Below are 22,987 nucleotides of genomic sequence, written 5' to 3'. Positions count from 1 at the left end.
CAGAAGAAGAACAACAAGAAGAAGAAATATCTCGAAATATGTCCGTCAGGACCCTTCCCTTGAGATAAATCTGCAAATATCTCGGAAACGAAGCGAGCTATGGCAAAATGTTAAGAGCCCTTTTTTGTAGAGAATTAAGTTTCCTACTTTTTATCTTCTATGATATTTTTTGATCAGATGCGTAGTTCTCGAGATATATCAAGATATTTAAAAGTTCCGAAGCCGCACCAACATAATAGAGATACAGAAACACCCTGGCCCCTCTCTTTGAGATAACTCTGCACTATTGCGAACTGGAAATGCCACTTCCAGTTTAGCTGTGCAGAAGAAGAACAACAAGAAGAAGAAATATCTCGAAATATGTCCGTTAGGCCCCTTCCCTTGAGATAAATCTGCAAATATCTCGGAAACGAAGCGAGCTATGGCAAAATGTTAAGAGACCTTTTTTGTAGAGAATTAAGTTTCCTACAATTTATGTTCTATGATATTTTTTGATCAGAAGCGTAGTTTTCGAGATATATCGAGATATTTAAAAGTTCCGAAGCCGCACCAACATAATAGAGATACAGAAACACCGTGGCCCCCTTCTTTGAGATAACTCTGCACTATTGCGAGCTGCAAATGCCACTTCCCGCTTAGCTGTGCAGAAGAAGAACAACAAGAAGAAGAAATATCTCGAAATATGTCCGTCAGGCCCCTTCCCTTGAGATAAATCTGCAAATATCTCGGAAACAAAGCGAGCTATGGCAAAATGTTGAGAGACCTTTTTTGTAGAGAATTAAGTTTCCTACTATTTATGTTCTATGATATTTTTTGATCAGATGCGTAGTTCTCGAGATATATCAAGATATTTAAAAGTTCCGAAGCCGCACCAACATAATAGAGATACAGAAACACCGTGGCCCCTTTCTTTGAGATAACTCTGCACTATTGCGAGCTGCAAATGCCACTTCCAGCTTCGCTGTGCAGAAGAAGAACAACAAGAAGAAGAAATATCTCGAAATATGTCCGTTAGGCCCCTTCCCTTGAGATAAATCTGCAAATATCTCGGAAATGAAGCGGGCTATGGCAAAATGTTAAGAGACCTTTTCTGTAGAGAATTAAGTTTCCTACTTTTTATCTTCTATGATATTTTTTGATCAGATGCGTAGTTCTCGAGATATATCAAGATATTTAAAAGTTCCGAAGCCGCACCAACATAATAGAGATACAGAAACACAGTGGCCCCTTTCTTTGAGATAACTCTGCACTATTGCGAGCTGCAAATGCCACTTCCGGCTTAGCTGTGCAGAGGTAGAACAACAAGAAGAAGAAATATCTCGAAATATGTCCGTCAGGCCAGTTCCTTTGAGCTGAATCTGCAAATATATCGGAAACGAAGCGAGCTATGGCAAAATGTTAAGAGACCTTTTTTGTAGAGAATTATGTTTCCTACAATTTATGTTCTACGATATTTTTTGATCAGAAGCGTAGTTTTCGAGATATATCGAGATATTTAAAAGTTCCGAAGCCGCACCAACATAATAGAGATACAGAAACACCGTGGCCCCTTTCTTTGAGATAACTCTGCACTAGTGCGAGCCGCAAATGCCACTTCCAGCTTAGCTGTGCAGAAGAAGAACAACAAGAAGAAGAAATATCTCGAAATATGTCCGTCAGGACCCTTCCCTTGAGATAAATCTGCAAATATCTCGGAAACGAAGCGAGCTATGGCAAAATGTTAAGAGCCCTTTTTTGTAGAGAATTAAGTTTCCTACTTTTTATCTTCTATGATATTTTTTGATCAGATGCGTAGTTCTCGAGATATATCAAGATATTTAAAAGTTCCGAAGCCGCACCAACATAATAGAGATACAGAAACACCCTGGCCCCTCTCTTTGAGATAACTCTGCACTATTGCGAACTGGAAATGCCACTTCCAGTTTAGCTGTGCAGAAGAAGAACAACAAGAAGAAGAAATATCTCGAAATATGTCCGTTAGGCCCCTTCCCTTGAGATAAATCTGCAAATATCTCGGAAACGAAGCGAGCTATGGCAAAATGTTAAGAGACCTTTTTTGTAGAGAATTAAGTTTCCTACAATTTATGTTCTATGATATTTTTTGATCAGAAGCGTAGTTTTCGAGATATATCGAGATATTTAAAAGTTCCGAAGCCGCACCAACATAATAGAGATACAGAAACACCGTGGCCCCCTTCTTTGAGATAACTCTGCACTATTGCGAGCTGCAAATGCCACTTCCCGCTTAGCTGTGCAGAAGAAGAACAACAAGAAGAAGAAATATCTCGAAATATGTCCGTCAGGCCCCTTCCCTTGAGATAAATCTGCAAATATCTCGGAAACAAAGCGAGCTATGGCAAAATGTTAAGAGACCTTTTTCGTAGAGAATTAAGTTTCCTACTTTTTATGTTCTATGATATTTTTTGATCAGATGCGTAGTTCTCGAGATATATCAAGATATGTAAAAGTTCCGAAGCCGCACCAACATAATAGAGATACAGAAACACCGTGGCCCCTTTCTTTGAGATAACTCTGCACTATTGCGAGCTGTAAATGCCACTTCCAGCTTAGCTGTGCAGAAGAAGAACAACAAGAATAAGAAATATCTCGAAATATGTCCGTCAGGCCCCTTCCCTTGAGATATATCTGCAAATATCTCGGAAACGAAGCGAGCTATGGCAAAATGTTAAGAGACCTTTTTTGTAGAGAATTATGTTTCCTACAATTTATGTTCTATGATATTTTTTGATCAGAAGCGTAGTTTTCGAGATATATCGAGATATTTAAAAGTTCCGAAGCCGCACCAACATAATAGAGATACAGAAACACCGTGGCCCCTTTCTTTGAGATAACTCTGCACTAGTGCGAGCCGCAAATGCCACTTCCAGCTTAGCTGTGCAGAAGAAGAACAACAAGAAGAAGAGATATCTCGAAATATGTCCGTCAGGCCCCTTCCCTTGAGATACATCTGCAAATATCTCGGAAACGAAGCGAGCTATGGCAAAATGTTAAGAGACCTTTTTTGTAGAGAATTAAGTTTCCTACTTTTTATGTTCTATGATATTTTTTGATCAGATGCGTAGTTCTCGAGATATATCAAGATATTTAAAAGTTCCGAAGCCGCACCAACATAATAGAGATACAGAAACACCGTGGCCCCTTTCTTTGAGATAACTCTGCACTATTGCGAGCTGTAAATGCCACTTTCAGCTTAGCTGTGCAGAAGAAGAACAACAAGAAGAAGAAATATCTCGAAATATGTCCGTCAGGCCCCTTCCCTTGAGATAAATCTGCAAATATCTCGGAAACGAAGCGAGCTATGGCAAAATGTTAAGAGATCTTTTTTGTAGAGAATTAAGTTTCCTACTTTTTATGTTCTATGATATTTTTTGATCAGATGCGTAGTTCTCGAGATATATCAAGATATTTAAAAGTTCCGAAGCCGCACCAACATAATAGAGATACAGAAACACCGTGGCCCCTTTCTTTGAGATAACTCTGCACTAGTCCGAGCCGCAAATGCCACTTCCAGCTTAGCTGTGCAGAAGAAGAACAACAAGAAGAAGAAATATCTCGAAATATGTCCGTTAGGCCCCTTCCCTTGAGATAAATCTGCAAATATCTCGGAAATGAAGCGGGCTATGGCAAAATGTTAAGAGACCTTTTCTGTAGAGAATTAAGTTTCCTACTTTTTATGTTCTATGATATTTTTTGATCAGATGCGTAGTTCTCGAGATATATCAAGATATTTAAAAGTTCCGAAGCCGCACCAACATAATAGAGATACAGAAACACCGTGGCCCCCTTCTTTGAGATAACTCTGCACTATTGCGAGCTGCAAATGCCACTTCCAGCTTAGCTGTGCAGAAGAAGAACAACAAGAAGAAGAAATATCTCGAAATATGTCCGTCAGGCCCCTTCCCTTGAGATAAATCTGCAAATATCTCGGAAACAAAGCGAGCTATGGCAAAATGTTAAGAGACCTTTTTCGTAGAGAATTAAGTTTCCTACTTTTTATGTTCTATGATATTTTTTGATCAGATGCGTAGTTCTCGAGATATATCAAGATATGTAAAAGTTCCGAAGCCGCACCAACATAATAGAGATACAGAAACACCGTGGCCCCTTTCTTTGAGATAACTCTGCACTATTGCGAGCTGTAAATGCCACTTCCAGCTTAGCTGTGCAGAAGAAGAACAACAAGAATAAGAAATATCTCGAAATATGTCCGTCAGGCCCCTTCCCTTGAGATATATCTGCAAATATCTCGGAAACGAAGCGAGCTATGGCAAAATGTTAAGAGACCTTTTTTGTAGAGAATTATGTTTCCTACAATTTATGTTCTATGATATTTTTTGATCAGAAGCGTAGTTTTCGAGATATATCGAGATATTTAAAAGTTCCGAAGCCGCACCAACATAATAGAGATACAGAAACACCGTGGCCCCTTTCTTTGAGATAACTCTGCACTAGTGCGAGCCGCAAATGCCACTTCCAGCTTAGCTGTGCAGAAGAAGAACAACAAGAAGAAGAGATATCTCGAAATATGTCCGTCAGGCCCCTTCCCTTGAGATACATCTGCAAATATCTCGGAAACGAAGCGAGCTATGGCAAAATGTTAAGAGACCTTTTTTGTAGAGAATTAAGTTTCCTACTTTTTATGTTCTATGATATTTTTTGATCAGATGCGTAGTTCTCGAGATATATCAAGATATTTAAAAGTTCCGAAGCCGCACCAACATAATAGAGATACAGAAACACCGTGGCCCCTTTCTTTGAGATAACTCTGCACTATTGCGAGCTGTAAATGCCACTTCCAGCTTAGCTGTGCAGAAGAAGAACAACAAGAAGAAGAAATATCTCGAAATATGTCCGTCAGGCCCCTTCCCTTGAGATAAATCTGCAAATATCTCGGAAACGAAGCGAGCTATGGCAAAATGTTAAGAGACCTTTTTTGTAGAGAATTAAGTTTCCTACTTTTTATGTTCTATGATATTTTTTGATCAGATGCGTAGTTCTCGAGATATATCAAGATATTTAAAAGTTCCGAAGCCGCACCAACATAATAGAGATACAGAAACACCGTGGCCCCTTTCTTTGAGATAACTCTGCACTAGTCCGAGCCGCAAATGCCACTTCCAGCTTAGCTGTGCAGAAGAAGAACAACAAGAAGAAGAAATATCTCGAAATATGTCCGTTAGGCCCCTTCCCTTGAGATAAATCTGCAAATATCTCGGAAATGAAGCGGGCTATGGCAAAATGTTAAGAGACCTTTTCTGTAGAGAATTAAGTTTCCTACTTTTTATGTTCTATGATATTTTTTGATCAGATGCGTAGTTCTCGAGATATATCAAGATATTTAAAAGTTCCGAAGCCGCACCAACATAATAGAGATACAGAAACACCGTGGCCCCCTTCTTTGAGATAACTCTGCACTATTGCGAGCTGCAAATGCCACTTCCAGCTTAGCTGTGCAGAAGAAGAACAACAAGAAGAAGAAATATCTCGAAATATGTCCGTCAGGCCCCTTCCCTTGAGATAAATCTGCAAATATCTCGGAAACAAAGCGAGCTATGGCAAAATGTTAAGAGACCTTTTTCGTAGAGAATTAAGTTTCCTACTTTTTATGTTCTATGATATTTTTTGATCAGATGCGTAGTTCTCGAGATATATCAAGATATTCAAAAGTTCCGAAGCCGCACCAACATAATAGAGATACAGAAACACCGTGGCCCCTTTCTTTGAGATAACTCTGCACTATTGCGAGCTGTAAATGCCACTTCCAGCTTAGCTGTGCAGAAGAAGAACAACAAGAAGAAGAAATATCTCGAAATATGTCCGTCAGGCCCCTTCCCTTGAGATATATCTGCAAATATCTCGGAAACGAAGCGAGCTATGGCAAAATGTTAAGAGACTTTTTTTGTAGAGAATTATGTTTCCTACAATTTATGTTCTATGATATTTTTTGATCAGAAGCGTAGTTTTCGAGATATATCGAGATATTTAAAAGTTCCGAAGCCGCACTAACATAATAGAGATACAGAAACACCGTGGCCCCTTTCTTTGAGATAACTCTGCACTATTGCGAGCTGGAAATGCCACTTCCAGTTTAGCTGTGCAGAAGAAGAACAACAAGAAGAAGAAATATCTCGAAATATGTCCGTCAGGCCCGTTCCTTTGAGCTGAATCTGCAAATATCTCGGAAACGAAGCGAGCTATGGCAAAATGTTAAGAGACGTTTTTTGTAGAGAATTATGTTTCCTACAATTTATGTTCTATGATATTTTTTGATCAGAAGCGTAGTTTTCGAGATATATTGAGATATTTAAAAGTTCCGAAGCCGCACCAACATAATAGAGATACAGAAACACCGTGGCCCCTTTCTTTGAGATAACTCTGCACTAGTCCGAGCCGCAAATGCCACTTCCAGCTTAGCTGTGCAGAAGAAGAACAACAAGAAGAAGAAATATCTCGAAATATGTCCGTTAGGCCCCTTCCCTTGAGATAAATGTGCAAATATCTCGGAAACGAAGCGAGCTATGGCAAAATGTTGAGAGACCTTTTTTGTAGAGAATTAAGTTTCCTACTATTTATGTTCTATGATATTTTTTGATCAGATGCGTAGTTCTCGAGATATATCAAGATATTTAAAAGTTCCGAAGCCGCACCAACATAATAGAGATACAGAAACACCGTGGCCCCTTTCTTTGAGATAACTCTGCACTATTGCGAGCTGCAAATGCCACTTCCAGCTTCGCTGTGCAGAAGAAGAACAACAAGAAGAAGAAATATCTCGAAATATGTCCGTTAGGCCCCTTCCCTTGAGATAAATCTGCAAATATCTCGGAAATGAAGCGGGCTATGGCAAAATGTTAAGAGACCTTTTCTGTAGAGAATTAAGTTTCCTACTTTTTATGTTCTATGATATTTTTTGATCAGATGCGTAGTTCTCGAGATATATCAAGATATTTAAAAGTTCCGAAGCCGCACCAACATAATAGAGATACAGAAACACCGTGGCCCCCTTCTTTGAGATAACTCTGCACTATTGCGAGCTGCAAATGCCACTTCCAGCTTAGCTGTGCAGAAGAAGAACAACAAGAAGAAGAAATATCTCGAAATATGTCCGTCAGGCCCCTTCCCTTGAGATAAATCTGCAAATATTTCGGAAACAAAGCGAGCTATGGCAAAATGTTAAGAGACCTTTTTTGTAGAGAATTAAGTTTCCTACTTTTTATGTTCTATGATATTTTTTGATCAGATGCGTAGTTCTCGAGATATATCAAGATATTTAAAACTTCCGAAGCCGCACCAACATAATAGAGATACAGAAACACCGTGGCCCCTTTCTTTGAGATAACTCTGCACTATTGCGAGCTGGAAATGCCACTTCCAGTTTAGCTGTGCAGAAGAAGAACAACAAGAAGAAGAAATATCTCGAAATATGTCCGTCAGGCCCGTTCCTTTGAGCTGAATCTGCAAATATCTCGGAAACGAAGCGAGCTATGGCAAAATGTTAAGAGACGTTTTTTGTAGAGAATTATGTTTCCTACAATTTATGTTCTATGATATTTTTTGATCAGAAGCGTAGTTTTCGAGATATATTGAGATATTTAAAAGTTCCGAAGCCGCACCAACATAATAGAGATACAGAAACACCGTGGCCCCTTTCTTTGAGATAACTCTGCACTAGTCCGAGCCGCAAATGCCACTTCCAGCTTAGCTGTGCAGAAGAAGAACAACAAGAAGAAGAAATATCTCGAAATATGTCCGTTAGGCCCCTTCCCTTGAGATAAATGTGCAAATATCTCGGAAACGAAGCGAGCTATGGCAAAATGTTGAGAGACCTTTTTTGTAGAGAATTAAGTTTCCTACTATTTATGTTCTATGATATTTTTTGATCAGATGCGTAGTTCTCGAGATATATCAAGATATTTAAAAGTTCCGAAGCCGCACCAACATAATAGAGATACAGAAACACCGTGGCCCCTTTCTTTGAGATAACTCTGCACTATTGCGAGCTGCAAATGCCACTTCCAGCTTCGCTGTGCAGAAGAAGAACAACAAGAAGAAGAAATATCTCGAAATATGTCCGTTAGGCCCCTTCCCTTGAGATAAATCTGCAAATATCTCGGAAATGAAGCGGGCTATGGCAAAATGTTAAGAGACCTTTTCTGTAGAGAATTAAGTTTCCTACTATTTATGTTCTATGATATTTTTTGATCAGATGCGTAGTTCTCGAGATATATCAAGATATTTAAAAGTTCCGAAGCCGCACCAACATAATAGAGATACAGAAACACCGTGACCCCTTTCTTTGAGATAACTCTGCACTATTGCGAGCTGCAAATGCCACTTCCAGCTTCGCTGTGCAGAAGAAGAACAACAAGAAGAAGAAATATCTCGAAATATGTCCGTTAGGCCCCTTCCCTTGAGATAAATCTGCAAATATCTCGGAAATGAAGCGGGCTATGGCAAAATGTTAAGAGACCTTTTCTGTAGAGAATTAAGTTTCCTACTTTTTATGTTCTATGATATTTTTTGATCAGATGCGTAGTTCTCGAGATATATCAAGATATTTAAAAGTTCCGAAGCCGCACCAACATAATAGAGATACAGAAACACCGTGGCCCCTTTCTTTGAGATAACTCTGCACGATTGCGAGCTGTAAATGCCACTTCCAGCTTAGCTGTGCAGAAGAAGAACAACAAGAAGAAGAAATATCTCGAAATATGTCCGTCAGGCCCCTTCCCTTGAGATATATCTGCAAATATCTCGGAAATGAAGCGGGCTATGGCAAAATGTTAAGAGACCTTTTCTGTAGAGAATTAAGTTTCCTACTTTTTATGTTCTATGATATTTTTTGATCAGATGCGTAGTTCTCGAGATATATCAAGATATTTAAAAGTTCCGAAGCCGCACCAACATAATAGAGATACAGAAACACCGTGGCCCCTTCCTTTGAGATAACTCTGCACTAGTGCGAGCCGCAAATGCCACTTCCAGCTTAGCTGTGCAGAAGAAGAACAACAAGAAGAAGAAATATCTCGAAATATGTCCGTCAGGCCCCTTCCCTTGAGATAAATCTGCAAATATCTCGGAAACGAAGCGAGCTATGGCAAAATGTTAAGAGACCTTTTTTGTAGAGAATTAAGTTTCCTACTTTTTATGTTGTATGATATTTTTTGATCAGATGCGTAGTTCTCGAGATATATCAAGATATTTAAAAGTTCCGAAGCCGCACCAACATAATAGAGATACAGAAACACCGTGGCCCCTTTCTTGGAGATAACTCTGCACTATTGCGAGCTGTAAATGCCACTTCCAGCTTAGCTGTGCAGAAGAAGAACAACAAGAAGAAGAAATATCTCGAAATATGTCCGTCAGGCCCCTTCCCTTGAGATATATCTGCAAATATCTCGGAAACGAAGCGAGCTATGGCAAAATGTTAAGAGACCTTTTTTGTAGAGAATTATGTTTCCTACAATTTATGTTCTATGATATTTTTTGATCAGATGCGTAGTTTTCGAGATATATCGAGATATTTAAAAGTTCCGAAGCCGCACCAACATAATAGAGATACAGAAACACCGTGGCCCCTTTCTTTGAGATAACTCTGCACTAGTGCGAGCCGCAAATGCCACTTCCAGCTTAGCTGTGCAGAAGAAGAACAACAAGAAGAAGAAATATCTCGAAATATGTCCGTCAGGCCCCTTCCCTTGAGATAAATCTGCAAATATCTCGGAAACGAAGCGAGCTATGGCAAAATGTTAAGAGACCTTTTTTGTAGAGAATTAAGTTTCCTACTTTTTATGTTCTATGATATTTTTTGATCAGATGCGTAGTTCTCGAGATATATCAAGATATTTAAAAGTTCCGAAGCCGCACCAACATAATAGAGATACAGAAACACCGTGGCCCCTTTCTTTGAGATAACTCTGCACTATGGCGAGCTGTAAACGCCACTTCCAGCTTAGCTGTGCAGAAGAAGAACAACAAGAAGAAGAAATATCTCGAAATATGTCCGTCAGGCCCCTTCCCTTGAGATGTATCTGCAAATATCTCGGAAACGAAGCGAGCTATGGCAAAATGTTAAGAGACCTTTTTTGTAGAGAATTAAGTTTCCTACTTTTTATGTTCTATGATATTATTTGATCAGATGCGTAGTTCTCGAGATATATCAAGATATTTAAAAGTTGCGAAGCCGCACCAACACAATAGAGATACAGAAACACCGTGGCCCCTTTCTTTGAGATAACTCTGCACTATTGCGAGCTGCAAATGCCACTTCCAGCTTAGCTGAGCAGAAGAAGAACAACAACAAGAAGAAATATCTCGAAATATGTCCGTCAGGCCCCTTCCCTCGAGATAAATCTGCAAATATCTCGGAAACGAAGCGAGCTATGGCAAAATGTTAAGAGACCTTTTTTGTAGCGAATTAAGTTTCCTACTTTTTATGTGCTATGATATTATTTGATCAGATGCGTAGTTCTCGAGATATATCAAGATATTTAAAAGTTCCGAAGCCGCACCAACATAATAGAGATACAGAAACACCGTGGCCCCCTTCTTTGAGATAACTCTGCACTATTGCGAGCTGCAAATGCCACTTCCAGCTTAGCTGAGCAGAAGAAGAACAACAACAAGAAGAAATATCTCGAAATATGTCCGTCAGGCCCCTTCCCTCGAGATAAATCTGCAAATATCTCGGAAACGAAGCGAGCTATGGCAAAATGTTAAGAGACCTTTTTTGTAGAGAATTAAGTTTCCTACTTTTTATGTGCTATGATATTATTTGATCAGATGCGTAGTTCTCGAGATATATCAAGATATTTAAAAGTTCCGAAGCCGCACCAACATAATAGAGATACAGAAACACCGTGGCCCCCTTCTTTGAGATAACTCTGCACTATGGCGAGCTGCAAATGCCACTTCCAGCTTAGCTGTGCAGAAGAAGAACAACAAGAAGAAGAAATATCTCGAAATATGTCCGTCAGGCCCCTTCGCTTGAGATAAATCTGCAAATATCTCGGAAACGAAGCGAGCTATGGCAAAATATTAAGAGACCTTTTTTGTAGAGAATTAAGTTTCCTACTTTTTATGTTCTATGATATTTTTTGATCAGATGCGTAGTTCTCGAGATATATCAAGATATTTAAAAGTTCCGAAGCCGCACCAACATAATAGAGATACAGAAACACCGTGGCCCCTTTCTTTGAGATAACTCTGCACTATGGCGAGCTGTAAATGCCACTTCCAGCTTAGCTGTGCAGAAGAAGCACAACAAGAAGAAGAAATATCTCGAAATATGTCCGTCAGGCCCCTTCCCTTGAGATGTATCTGCAAATATCTCGGAAACGAAGCGAGCTATGGCAAAATGTTAAGAGACCTTTTTTGTAGAGAATTAAGTTTCCTACTTTTCATGTTCTATGATATTTTTTGATCAGATGCGTAGTTCTCGAGATATATCAAGATATTTAAAAGTTCCGAAGCCGCACCAACATAATAGAGATACAGAAACACCGTGGCCCCTTTCTTTGAGATAACTCTGCACTATTGCGAGCTGGAAATGCCACTTCCAGTTTAGCTGTGCAGAAGAAGAACAACAAGAAGAAGAAATATCTCGAAATATGTCCGTCAGGCCCGTTCCTTTGAGCTGAATCTGCAAATATCTCGGAAACGAAGCGAGCTATGGCAAAATGTTAAGAGACGTTTTTTGTAGAGAATTATGTTTCCTACAATTTATGTTCTATGATATTTTTTGATCAGAAGCGTAGTTTTCGAGATATATCGAGATATTTAAAAGTTCCGAAGCCGCACCAACATAATAGAGATACAGAAACACCGTGGCCCCTTTCTTTGAGATAACTCTGCACTAGTCCGAGCCGCAAATGCCACTTCCAGCTTAGCTGTGCAGAAGAAGAACAACAAGAAGAAGAAATATCTCGAAATATGTCCGTCAGGCCCCTTCCCTTGAGATAAATCTGCAAATATCTCGAAAACAAAGCGAGCTATGGCAAAATGTTAAGAGACCTTTTTCGTAGAGAATTAAGTTTCCTACTTTTTATGTTCTATGATATTTTTTGATCAGATGCGTAGTTCTCGAGATATATCAAGATATTTAACAGTTCCGAAGCCGCACCAACATAATAGAGATACAGAAACACCGTGGCCCCTTTCTTTGAGATAACTCTGCACTAGTGCGAGCCGCAAATGCCACTTCCAGCTTAGCTGTGCAGAAGAAGAACAACAAGAAGAAGAAATATCTCGAAATATGTCCGTTAGGCCCCTTCCCTTGAGATAAATCTGCAAATATCTCGGAAATGAAGCGGGCTATGGCAAAATGTTAAGAGACCTTTTCTGTAGAGAATTAAGTTTCCTACTTTTTATGTTCTATGATATTTTTTGATCAGATGCGTAGTTCTCGAGATATATCAAGATATTTAAAAGTTCCGAAGCCGCACCAACATAATAGAGATACAGAAACACCGTGGCCCCCTTCCTTGAGATAACTCTGCACTATTGCGAGCTGCAAATGCCACTTCCAGCTTAGCTGTGCAGAAGAAGAACAACAAGAAGAAGAAATATCTCGAAATATGTCCGTCAGGCCCCTTCCCTTGAGATAAATCTGCAAATATCTCGGAAACAAAGCGAGCTATGGCAAAATGTTAAGAGACCTTTTTCGTAGAGAATTAAGTTTTCTACTTTTTATGTTCTATGATATTTTTTGATCAGATGCGTATTTCTCGAGATATATCAAGATATTTAAAAGTTCCGAAGCCGCACCAACATAATAGAGATACAGAAACACCGTGGCCCCTTTCTTTGAGATAACTCTGCACTATTGCGAGCTGTAAATGCCACTTCCAGCTTAGCTGTGCAGAAGAAGAACAACAAGAAGAAGAAATATCTCGAAATATGTCCGTCAGGCCCCTTCCCTTGAGATATATCTGCAAATATCTCGGAAACGAAGCGAGCTATGGCAAAATGTTAAGAGACCTTTTTTGTAGAGAATTATGTTTCCTACAATTTATGTTCTATGATATTTTTTGATCAGAAGCGTAGTTCTCGAGATATATCGAGATATTTAAAAGTTCCGAAGCCGCACCAACATAATAGAGATACAGAAACACCGTGGCCCCTTTCTTTGAGATAACTCTGCACTATTGCGAGCTGCAAATGCCACTTCCAGCTTCGCTGTGCAGAAGAAGAACAACAAGAAGAAGAAATATCTCGAAATATGTCCGTTAGGCCCCTTCCCTTGAGATAAATCTGCAAATATCTCGGAAATGAAGCGGGCTATGGCAAAATGTTAAGAGACCTTTTCTGTAGAGAATTAAGTTTCCTACTTTTTATGTTCTATGATATTTTTTGATCAGATGCGTAGTTCTCGAGATATATCAAGATATTTAAAAGTTCCGAAGCCGCACCAACATAATAGAGATACAGAAACACCGTGGCCCCCTTCTTTGAGATAACTCTGCACTATTGCGAGCTGCAAATGCCACTTCCAGCTTAGCTGTGCAGAAGAAGAACAACGAGAAGAAGAAATATCTCGAAATATGTCCGTCAGGCCCCTTCCCTTGAGATAAATCTGCAAATATCTCGGAAACAAAGCGAGCTATGGCAAAATGTTAAGAGACCTTTTTTGTAGAGAATTAAGTTTCCTACTTTTTATGTTCTATGATATTTTTTGATCAGATGCGTAGTTCTCGAGATATATCAAGATATTTAAAAGTTCCGAAGCCGCACCAACATAATAGAGATACAGAAACACCGTGGCCCCTTTCTTTGAGATAACTCTGCCCTATTGCGAGCTGGAAATGCCACTTCCAGTTTAGCTGTGCAGAAGAAGAACAACAAGAAGAAGAAATATCTCGAAATATGTCCGTCAGGCCCGTTCCTTTGAGCTGAATCTGCAAAAATCTCGGAAACGAAGCGAGCTATGGCAAAATGTTAAGAGACGTTTTTTGTAGAGAATTATGTTTCCTACAATTTATGTTCTATGATATTTTTTGATCAGAAGCGTAGTTTTCGAGATATATCGAGATATTTAAAAGTTCCGAAGCCGCACCAACATAATAGAGATACAGAAACACCGTGGCCCCTTTCTTTGAGATAACTCTGCACTAGTCCGAGCCGCAAATGCCACCTACAGCTTAGCTGTGCAGAAGAAGAACAACAAGAAGAAGAAATATCTCGAAATATGTCCGTCAGGCCCCTTCCCTTGAGATAAATCTGCAAATATCTCGGAAACGAAGCGAGCTATGGCAAAATGTTAAGAGAACTTTTTTGTAGAGAATTAAGTTTCCTACGTTTTATGTTCTATGATATTTTTTGATCAGATGCGTAGTTCTCGAGATATATCAAGATATTTAAAAGTTCCGAAGCCGCACCAACATAATAGAGATACAGAAACACCGTGGCCCCTTTCTTTGAGATAACTCTGCACTATTGCGAGCTATAAATGCCACGTCCAGCTTAGCTGTGCAGAAGAAGAACAACAAGAAGAAGAAATATCTCGAAATATGTCTGTCAGGCCCCTTCCCTTGAGATAAATCTGCAAATATCTCGGAAACGAAGCGAGCTATGGCAAAATGTTAAGAGACCTTTTTTGTAGAGAATTAAGTTTCCTACTTTTTATGTTCTATGATATTTTTTGATCAGATGCGTAGTTCTCGAGATATATCAAGATATTTAAAAGTTCCGAAGCCGCACCAACATAATAGAAATACAGAAACACCGTGGCCCCTTTCTTTGAGATAACTCTGCACTAGTGCGAGCCGCAAATGCCACTTCCAGCTTAGCTGTGCAGAAGAAGAACAACAAGAAGAAGAAATATCTCGAAATATGTCCGTCAGGCCCCTTCCCTTGAGATAAATCTGCAAATATCTCGGAAACGAAGCGAGCTATCGCAAAATGTTAAGAGACCTTTTTTGTAGAGAATTAAGTTTCCTACTTTTTATGTTCTATGATATTTTTTGATCAGATGAGTAGTTCTCGAGATATATCAAGATATTTGAAAGTTCCGAAGCCGCACCAACATAATAGAGATACAGAAACACCGTGGCCCGTTTCTTTGAGATAACTCTGTACTATTGCGAGCTGCAAATGCCACTTGCAGCTTAGCTGTGCAGAAGAAGAACAACAAGAAGAAGATATATCTCGAAATATGTCCGTCAGGCCCCTTCCGTTGAGATAAATCTGCACATATCTCGGAAACGAAGCGAGCTATGGCAAAATGTTAAGAGACCTTTTTTGTAGAGAATTATGTTTCCTACAATTTATGTTCTATGATATTTTTTGATCAGAAGCGTAGTTTTCGACATATATCGAGATATTTAAAAGTTCCGAAGCCGCACCCACATAATAGAGATTCAGAAACACTGTGGCCCCTTTCTTTGAGATAACTCTGCACTAGTGCGAGCCGCAAATGCCACTTCCAGCTTCGCTGTGCAGAAGAAGAACAACAAGAAGAAGAAATATCTCGAAATATGTCCGTTAGGCCCCTTCCCTTGAGATAAATCTGCAAATATCTCGGAAATGAAGCGGGCTATGGCAAAATGTTAAGAGACCTTTTCTGTAGAGAATTAAGTTTCCTACTTTTTATGTTCTATGATATTTTTTGATCAGATGCGTAGTTCTCGAGATATATCAAGATATTTAAAAGTTCCGAAGCCGCACCAACATAATAGAGATACAGAAACACCGTGGCCCCCTTCTTTGAGATAACTCTGCACTATTGCGAGCTGCAAATGCCACTTCCAGCTTAGCTGTGCAGAAGAAGAACAACGAGAAGAAGAAATATCTCGAAATATGTCCGTCAGGCCCCTTCCCTTGAGATAAATCTGCAAATATCTCGGAAACAAAGCGAGCTATGGCAAAATGTTAAGAAACCTTTTTTGTAGAGAATTAAGTTTCCTACTTTTTATGTTCTATGATATTTTTTGATCAGATGCGTAGTTCTCGAGATATATCAAGATATTTAAAAGTTCCGAAGCCGCACCAACATAATAGAGATACAGAAACACCGTGGCCCCTTTCTTTGAGATAACTCTGCCCTATTGCGAGCTGGAAATGCCACTTCCAGTTTAGCTGTGCAGAAGAAGAACAACATGAAGAAGAAATATCTCGAAATATGTCCGTCAGGCCCGTTCCTTTGAGCTGAATCTGCAAAAATCTCGGAAACGAAGCGAGCTATGGCAAAATGTTAAGAGACGTTTTTTGTAGAGAATTATGTTTCCTACAATTTATGTTCTATGATATTTTTTGATCAGAAGCGTAGTTTTCGAGATATATCGAGATATTTAAAAGTTCCGAAGCCGCACCAACATAATAGAGATACAGAAACACCGTGGCCCCTTTCTTTGAGATAACTCTGCACTAGTCCGAGCCGCAAATGCCACCTACAGCTTAGCTGTGCAGAAGAAGAACAACAAGAAGAAGAAATATCTCGAAATATGTCCGTCAGGCCCCTTCCCTTGAGATAAATCTGCAAATATCTCGGAAACGAAGCGAGCTATGGCAAAATGTTAAGAGAACTTTTTTGTAGAGAATTAAGTTTCCTACGTTTTATGTTCTATGATATTTTTTGATCAGATGCGTAGTTCTCGAGATATATCAAGATATTTAAAAGTTCCGAAGCCGCACCAACATAATAGAGATACAGAAACACCGTGGCCCCTTTCTTTGAGATAACTCTGCACTATTGCGAGCTATAAATGCCACGTCCAGCTTAGCTGTGCAGAAGAGGAACAACAAGAAGAAGAAATATCTCGAAATATGTCTGTCAGGCCCCTTCCCTTGAGATAAATCTGCAAATATCTCGGAAACGAAGCGAGCTATGGCAAAATGTTAAGAGACCTTTTTTGTAGAGAATTAAGTTTCCTACTTTTTATGTTCTATGATATTTTTTGATCAGATGCGTAGTTCTCGAGATATATCAAGATATTTAAAAGTTCCGAAGCCGCACCAACATAATAGAGATACAGAAACACCGTGGCCCCTTTCTTTGAGATAACTCTGCACTAGTCCGAGCCGCAAATGCCACTTCCAGCTTAGCTGTGCAGAAGAAGAACAACAAGAAGAAGAAATATCTCGAAATATGTCCGTCAGGCCCCTTCCCTTGAGATAAATCTGCAAATATCTCGAAAACAAAGCGAGCTATGGCAAAATGTTAAGAGACCTTTTTCGTAGAGAATTAAGTTTCCTACTTTTTATGTTCTATGATATTTTTTGATCAGATGCGTAGTTCTCGAGATATATCAAGATATTTAACAGTTCCGAAGCCGCACCAACATAATAGAGATACAGAAACACCGTGGCCCCTTTCTTTGAGATAACTCTGCACTAGTGCGAGCCGCAAATGCCACTTCCAGCTTAGCTGTGCAGAAGAAGAACAACAAGAAGAAGAAATATCTCGAAATATGTCCGTTAGGCCCCTTCCCTTGAGATAAATCTGCAAATATCTCGGAAATGAAGCGGGCTATGGCAAAATGTTAAGAGACCTTTTCTGTAGAGAATTAAGTTTCCTACTTTTTATGTTCTATGATATTTTTTGATCAGATGCGTAGTTCTCGAGATATATCAAGATATTTAAAAGTTCCGAAGCCGCACCAACATAATAGAGATACAGAAACACCGTGGCCCCCTTCCTTGAGATAACTCTGCACTATTGCGAGCTGCAAATGCCACTTCCAGCTTAGCTGTGCAGAAGAAGAACAACAAGAAGAAGAAATATCTCGAAATATGTCCGTCAGGCCCCTTCCCTTGAGATAAATCTGCAAATATCTCGGAAACAAAGCGAGCTATGGCAAAATGTTAAGAGACCTTTTTCGTAGAGAATTAAGTTTTCTACTTTTTATGTTCTATGATATTTTTTGATCAGATGCGTATTTCTCGAGATATATCAAGATATTTAAAAGTTCCGAAGCCGCACCAACATAATAGAGATACAGAAACACCGTGGCCCCTTTCTTTGAGATAACTCTGCACTATTGCGAGCTGTAAATGCCACTTCCAGCTTAGCTGTGCAGAAGAAGAACAACAAGAAGAAGAAATATCTCGAAATATGTCCGTCAGGCCCCTTCCCTTGAGATATATCTGCAAATATCTCGGAAACGAAGCGAGCTATGGCAAAATGTTAAGAGACCTTTTTTGTAGAGAATTATGTTTCCTACAATTTATGTTCTATGATATTTTTTGATCAGAAGCGTAGTTCTCGAGATATATCGAGATATTTAAAAGTTCCGAAGCCGCACCAACATAATAGAGATACAGAAACACCGTGGCCCCTTTCTTTGAGATAACTCTGCACTATTGCGAGCTATAAATGCCACGTCCAGCTTAGCTGTGCAGAAGAAGAACAACAAGAAGAAGAAATATCTCGAAATATGTCTGTCAGGCCCCTTCCCTTGAGATAAATCTGCAAATATCTCGGAAACGAAGCGAGCTATGGCAAAATGTTAAGAGACCTTTTTTGTAGAGAATTAAGTTTCCTACTTTTTATGTTCTATGATATTTTTTGATCAGATGCGTAGTTCTCGAGATATATCAAGATATTTAAAAGTTCCGAAGCCGCACCAACATAATAGAAATACAGAAACACCGTGGCCCCTTTCTTTGAGATAACTCTGCACTAGTGCGAGCCGCAAATGCCACTTCCAGCTTAGCTGTGCAGAAGAAGAACAACAAGAAGAAGAAATATCTCGAAATATGTCCGTCAGGCCCCTTCCCTTGAGATAAATCTGCAAATATCTCGGAAACGAAGCGAGCTATCGCAAAATGTTAAGAGACCTTTTTTGTAGAGAATTAAGTTTCCTACTTTTTATGTTCTATGATATTTTTTGATCAGATGAGTAGTTCTCGAGATATATCAAGATATTTGAAAGTTCCGAAGCCGCACCAACATAATAGAGATACAGAAACACCGTGGCCCGTTTCTTTGAGATAACTCTGTACTATTGCGAGCTGCAAATGCCACTTGCAGCTTAGCTGTGCAGAAGAAGAACAACAAGAAGAAGATATATCTCGAAATATGTCCGTCAGGCCCCTTCCGTTGAGATAAATCTGCACATATCTCGGAAACGAAGCGAGCTATGGCAAAATGTTAAGAGACCTTTTTTGTAGAGAATTATGTTTCCTACAATTTATGTTCTATGATATTTTTTGATCAGAAGCGTAGTTTTCGACATATATCGAGATATTTAAAAGTTCCGAAGCCGCACCCACATAATAGAGATTCAGAAACACTGTGGCCCCTTTCTTTGAGATAACTCTGCACTAGTGCGAGCCGCAAATGCCACTTCCAGCTTCGCTGTGCAGAAGAAGAACAACAAGAAGAAGAAATATCTCGAAATATGTCCGTTAGGCCCCTTCCCTTGAGATAAATCTGCAAATATCTCGGAAATGAAGCGGGCTATGGCAAAATGTTAAGAGACCTTTTCTGTAGAGAATTAAGTTTCCTACTTTTTATGTTCTATGATATTTTTTGATCAGATGCGTAGTTCTCGAGATATATCAAGATATTTAAAAGTTCCGAAGCCGCACCAACATAATAGAGATACAGAAACACCGTGGCCCCCTTCTTTGAGATAACTCTGCACTATTGCGAGCTGCAAATGCCACTTCCAGCTTAGCTGTGCAGAAGAAGAACAACGAGAAGAAGAAATATCTCGAAATATGTCCGTCAGGCCCCTTCCCTTGAGATAAATCTGCAAATATCTCGGAAACAAAGCGAGCTATGGCAAAATGTTAAGAAACCTTTTTTGTAGAGAATTAAGTTTCCTACTTTTTATGTTCTATGATATTTTTTGATCAGATGCGTAGTTCTCGAGATATATCAAGATATTTAAAAGTTCCGAAGCCGCACCAACATAATAGAGATACAGAAACACCGTGGCCCCTTTCTTTGAGATAACTCTGCCCTATTGCGAGCTGGAAATGCCACTTCCAGTTTAGCTGTGCAGAAGAAGAACAACATGAAGAAGAAATATCTCGAAATATGTCCGTCAGGCCCGTTCCTTTGAGCTGAATCTGCAAAAATCTCGGAAACGAAGCGAGCTATGGCAAAATGTTAAGAGACGTTTTTTGTAGAGAATTATGTTTCCTACAATTTATGTTCTATGATATTTTTTGATCAGAAGCGTAGTTTTCGAGATATATCGAGATATTTAAAAGTTCCGAAGCCGCACCAACATAATAGAGATACAGAAACACCGTGGCCCCTTTCTTTGAGATAACTCTGCACTAGTCCGAGCCGCAAATGCCACCTACAGCTTAGCTGTGCAGAAGAAGAACAACAAGAAGAAGAAATATCTCGAAATATGTCCGTCAGGCCCCTTCCCTTGAGATAAATCTGCAAATATCTCGGAAACGAAGCGAGCTATGGCAAAATGTTAAGAGAACTTTTTTGTAGAGAATTAAGTTTCCTACGTTTTATGTTCTATGATATTTTTTGATCAGATGCGTAGTTCTCGAGATATATCAAGATATTTAAAAGTTCCGAAGCCGCACCAACATAATAGAGATACAGAAACACCGTGGCCCCTTTCTTTGAGATAACTCTGCACTATTGCGAGCTATAAATGCCACGTCCAGCTTAGCTGTGCAGAAGAGGAACAACAAGAAGAAGAAATATCTCGAAATATGTCTGTCAGGCCCCTTCCCTTGAGATAAATCTGCAAATATCTCGGAAACGAAGCGAGCTATGGCAAAATGTTAAGAGACCTTTTTTGTAGAGAATTAAGTTTCCTACTTTTTATGTTCTATGATATTTTTTGATCAGATGCGTAGTTCTCGAGATATATCAAGATATTTAAAAGTTCCGAAGCCGCACCAACATAATAGAAATACAGAAACACCGTGGCCCCTTTCTTTGAGATAACTCTGCACTAGTGCGAGCCGCAAATGCCACTTCCAGCTTAGCTGTGCAGAAGAAGAACAACAAGAAGAAGAAATATCTCGAAATATGTCCGTCAGGCCCCTTCCCTTGAGATAAATCTGCAAATATCTCGGAAACGAAGCGAGCAATCGCAAAATGTTAAGAGACCTTTTTTGTAGAGAATTAAGTTTCCTACTTTTTATGTTCTATGATATTTTTTGATCAGATGAGTAGTTCTCGAGATATATCAAGATATTTGAAAGTTCCGAAGCCGCACCAACATAATAGAGATACAGAAACACCGTGGCCCGTTTCTTTGAGATAACTCTGTACTATTGCGAGCTGCAAATGCCACTTGCAGCTTAGCTGTGCAGAAGAAGAACAACAAGAAGAAGATATATCTCGAAATATGTCCGTCAGGCCCCTTCCGTTGAGATAAATCTGCACATATCTCGGAAACGAAGCGAGCTATGGCAAAATGTTAAGAGACCTTTTTTGTAGAGAATTATGTTTCCTACAATTTATGTTCTATGATATTTTTTGATCAGAAGCGTAGTTTTCGACATATATCGAGATATTTAAAAGTTCCGAAGCCGCACCCACATAATAGAGATTCAGAAACACTGTGGCCCCTTTCTTTGAGATAACTCTGCACTAGTGCGAGCCGCAAATGCCACTTCCAGCTTAGCTGTGCAGAAGAAGAACAACAAGAAGAAGAAATATCTCGAAATATGTCCGTCAGGCCCCTTCCCTTGAGATATATCTGCAAATATCTCGGAACCGAAGCGAGCTATGGCAAAATGTTAAGAGACCTTTTTTGTAGAGAATTATGTTTCCTACAATTTATGTTCTATGATATTTTTTGATCAGATGCGTAGTTCTCGAGATATATCAAGATATTTAAAAGTTCCGAAGCCGCACCAACATAATAGAGATACAGAAACACCGTGGCCCCCTTCCTTGAGATAACTCTGCACTATTGCGAGCTGCAAATGCCACTTCCAGCTTAGCTGTGCAGAAGAAGAACAACAAGAAGAAGAAATATCTCGAAATATGTCCGTCAGGCCCCTTCCCTTGAGATAAATCTGCAAATATCTCGGAAACAAAGCGAGCTATGGCAAAATGTTAAGAGACCTTTTTCGTAGAGAATTAAGTTTTCTACTTTTTATGTTCTATGATATTTTTTGATCAGATGCGTATTTCTCGAGATATATCAAGATATTTAAAAGTTCCGAAGCCGCACCAACATAATAGAGATACAGAAACACCGTGGCCCCTTTCTTTGAGATAACTCTGCACTATTGCGAGCTGTAAATGCCACTTCCAGCTTAGCTGTGCAGAAGAAGAACAACAAGAAGAAGAAATATCTCGAAATATGTCCGTCAGGCCCCTTCCCTTGAGATATATCTGCAAATATCTCGGAAACGAAGCGAGCTATGGCAAAATGTTAAGAGACCTTTTTTGTAGAGAATTATGTTTCCTACAATTTATGTTCTATGATATTTTTTGATCAGAAGCGTAGTTCTCGAGATATATCGAGATATTTAAAAGTTCCGAAGCCGCACCAACATAATAGAGATACAGAAACACCGTGGCCCCTTTCTTTGAGATAACTCTGCACTATTGCGAGCTGCAAATGCCACTTCCAGCTTCGCTGTGCAGAAGAAGAACAACAAGAAGAAGAAATATCTCGAAATATGTCCGTTAGGCCCCTTCCCTTGAGATAAATCTGCAAATATCTCGGAAATGAAGCGGGCTATGGCAAAATGTTAAGAGACCTTTTCTGTAGAGAATTAAGTTTCCTACTTTTTATGTTCTATGATATTTTTTGATCAGATGCGTAGTTCTCGAGATATATCAAGATATTTAAAAGTTCCGAAGCCGCACCAACATAATAGAGATACAGAAACACCGTGGCCCCCTTCTTTGAGATAACTCTGCACTATTGCGAGCTGCAAATGCCACTTCCAGCTTAGCTGTGCAGAAGAAGAACAACGAGAAGAAGAAATATCTCGAAATATGTCCGTCAGGCCCCTTCCCTTGAGATAAATCTGCAAATATCTCGGAAACAAAGCGAGCTATGGCAAAATGTTAAGAGACCTTTTT

The sequence above is a fragment of the Osmia lignaria genome, unplaced genomic scaffold, assembly GCF_051020975.1.
Source record: "Osmia lignaria lignaria isolate PbOS001 unplaced genomic scaffold, iyOsmLign1 scaffold0001, whole genome shotgun sequence".
Lineage (NCBI taxonomy): Eukaryota > Metazoa > Arthropoda > Insecta > Hymenoptera > Megachilidae > Osmia > Osmia lignaria.
Note: the sequence above shows the minus strand (reverse complement) of the source record.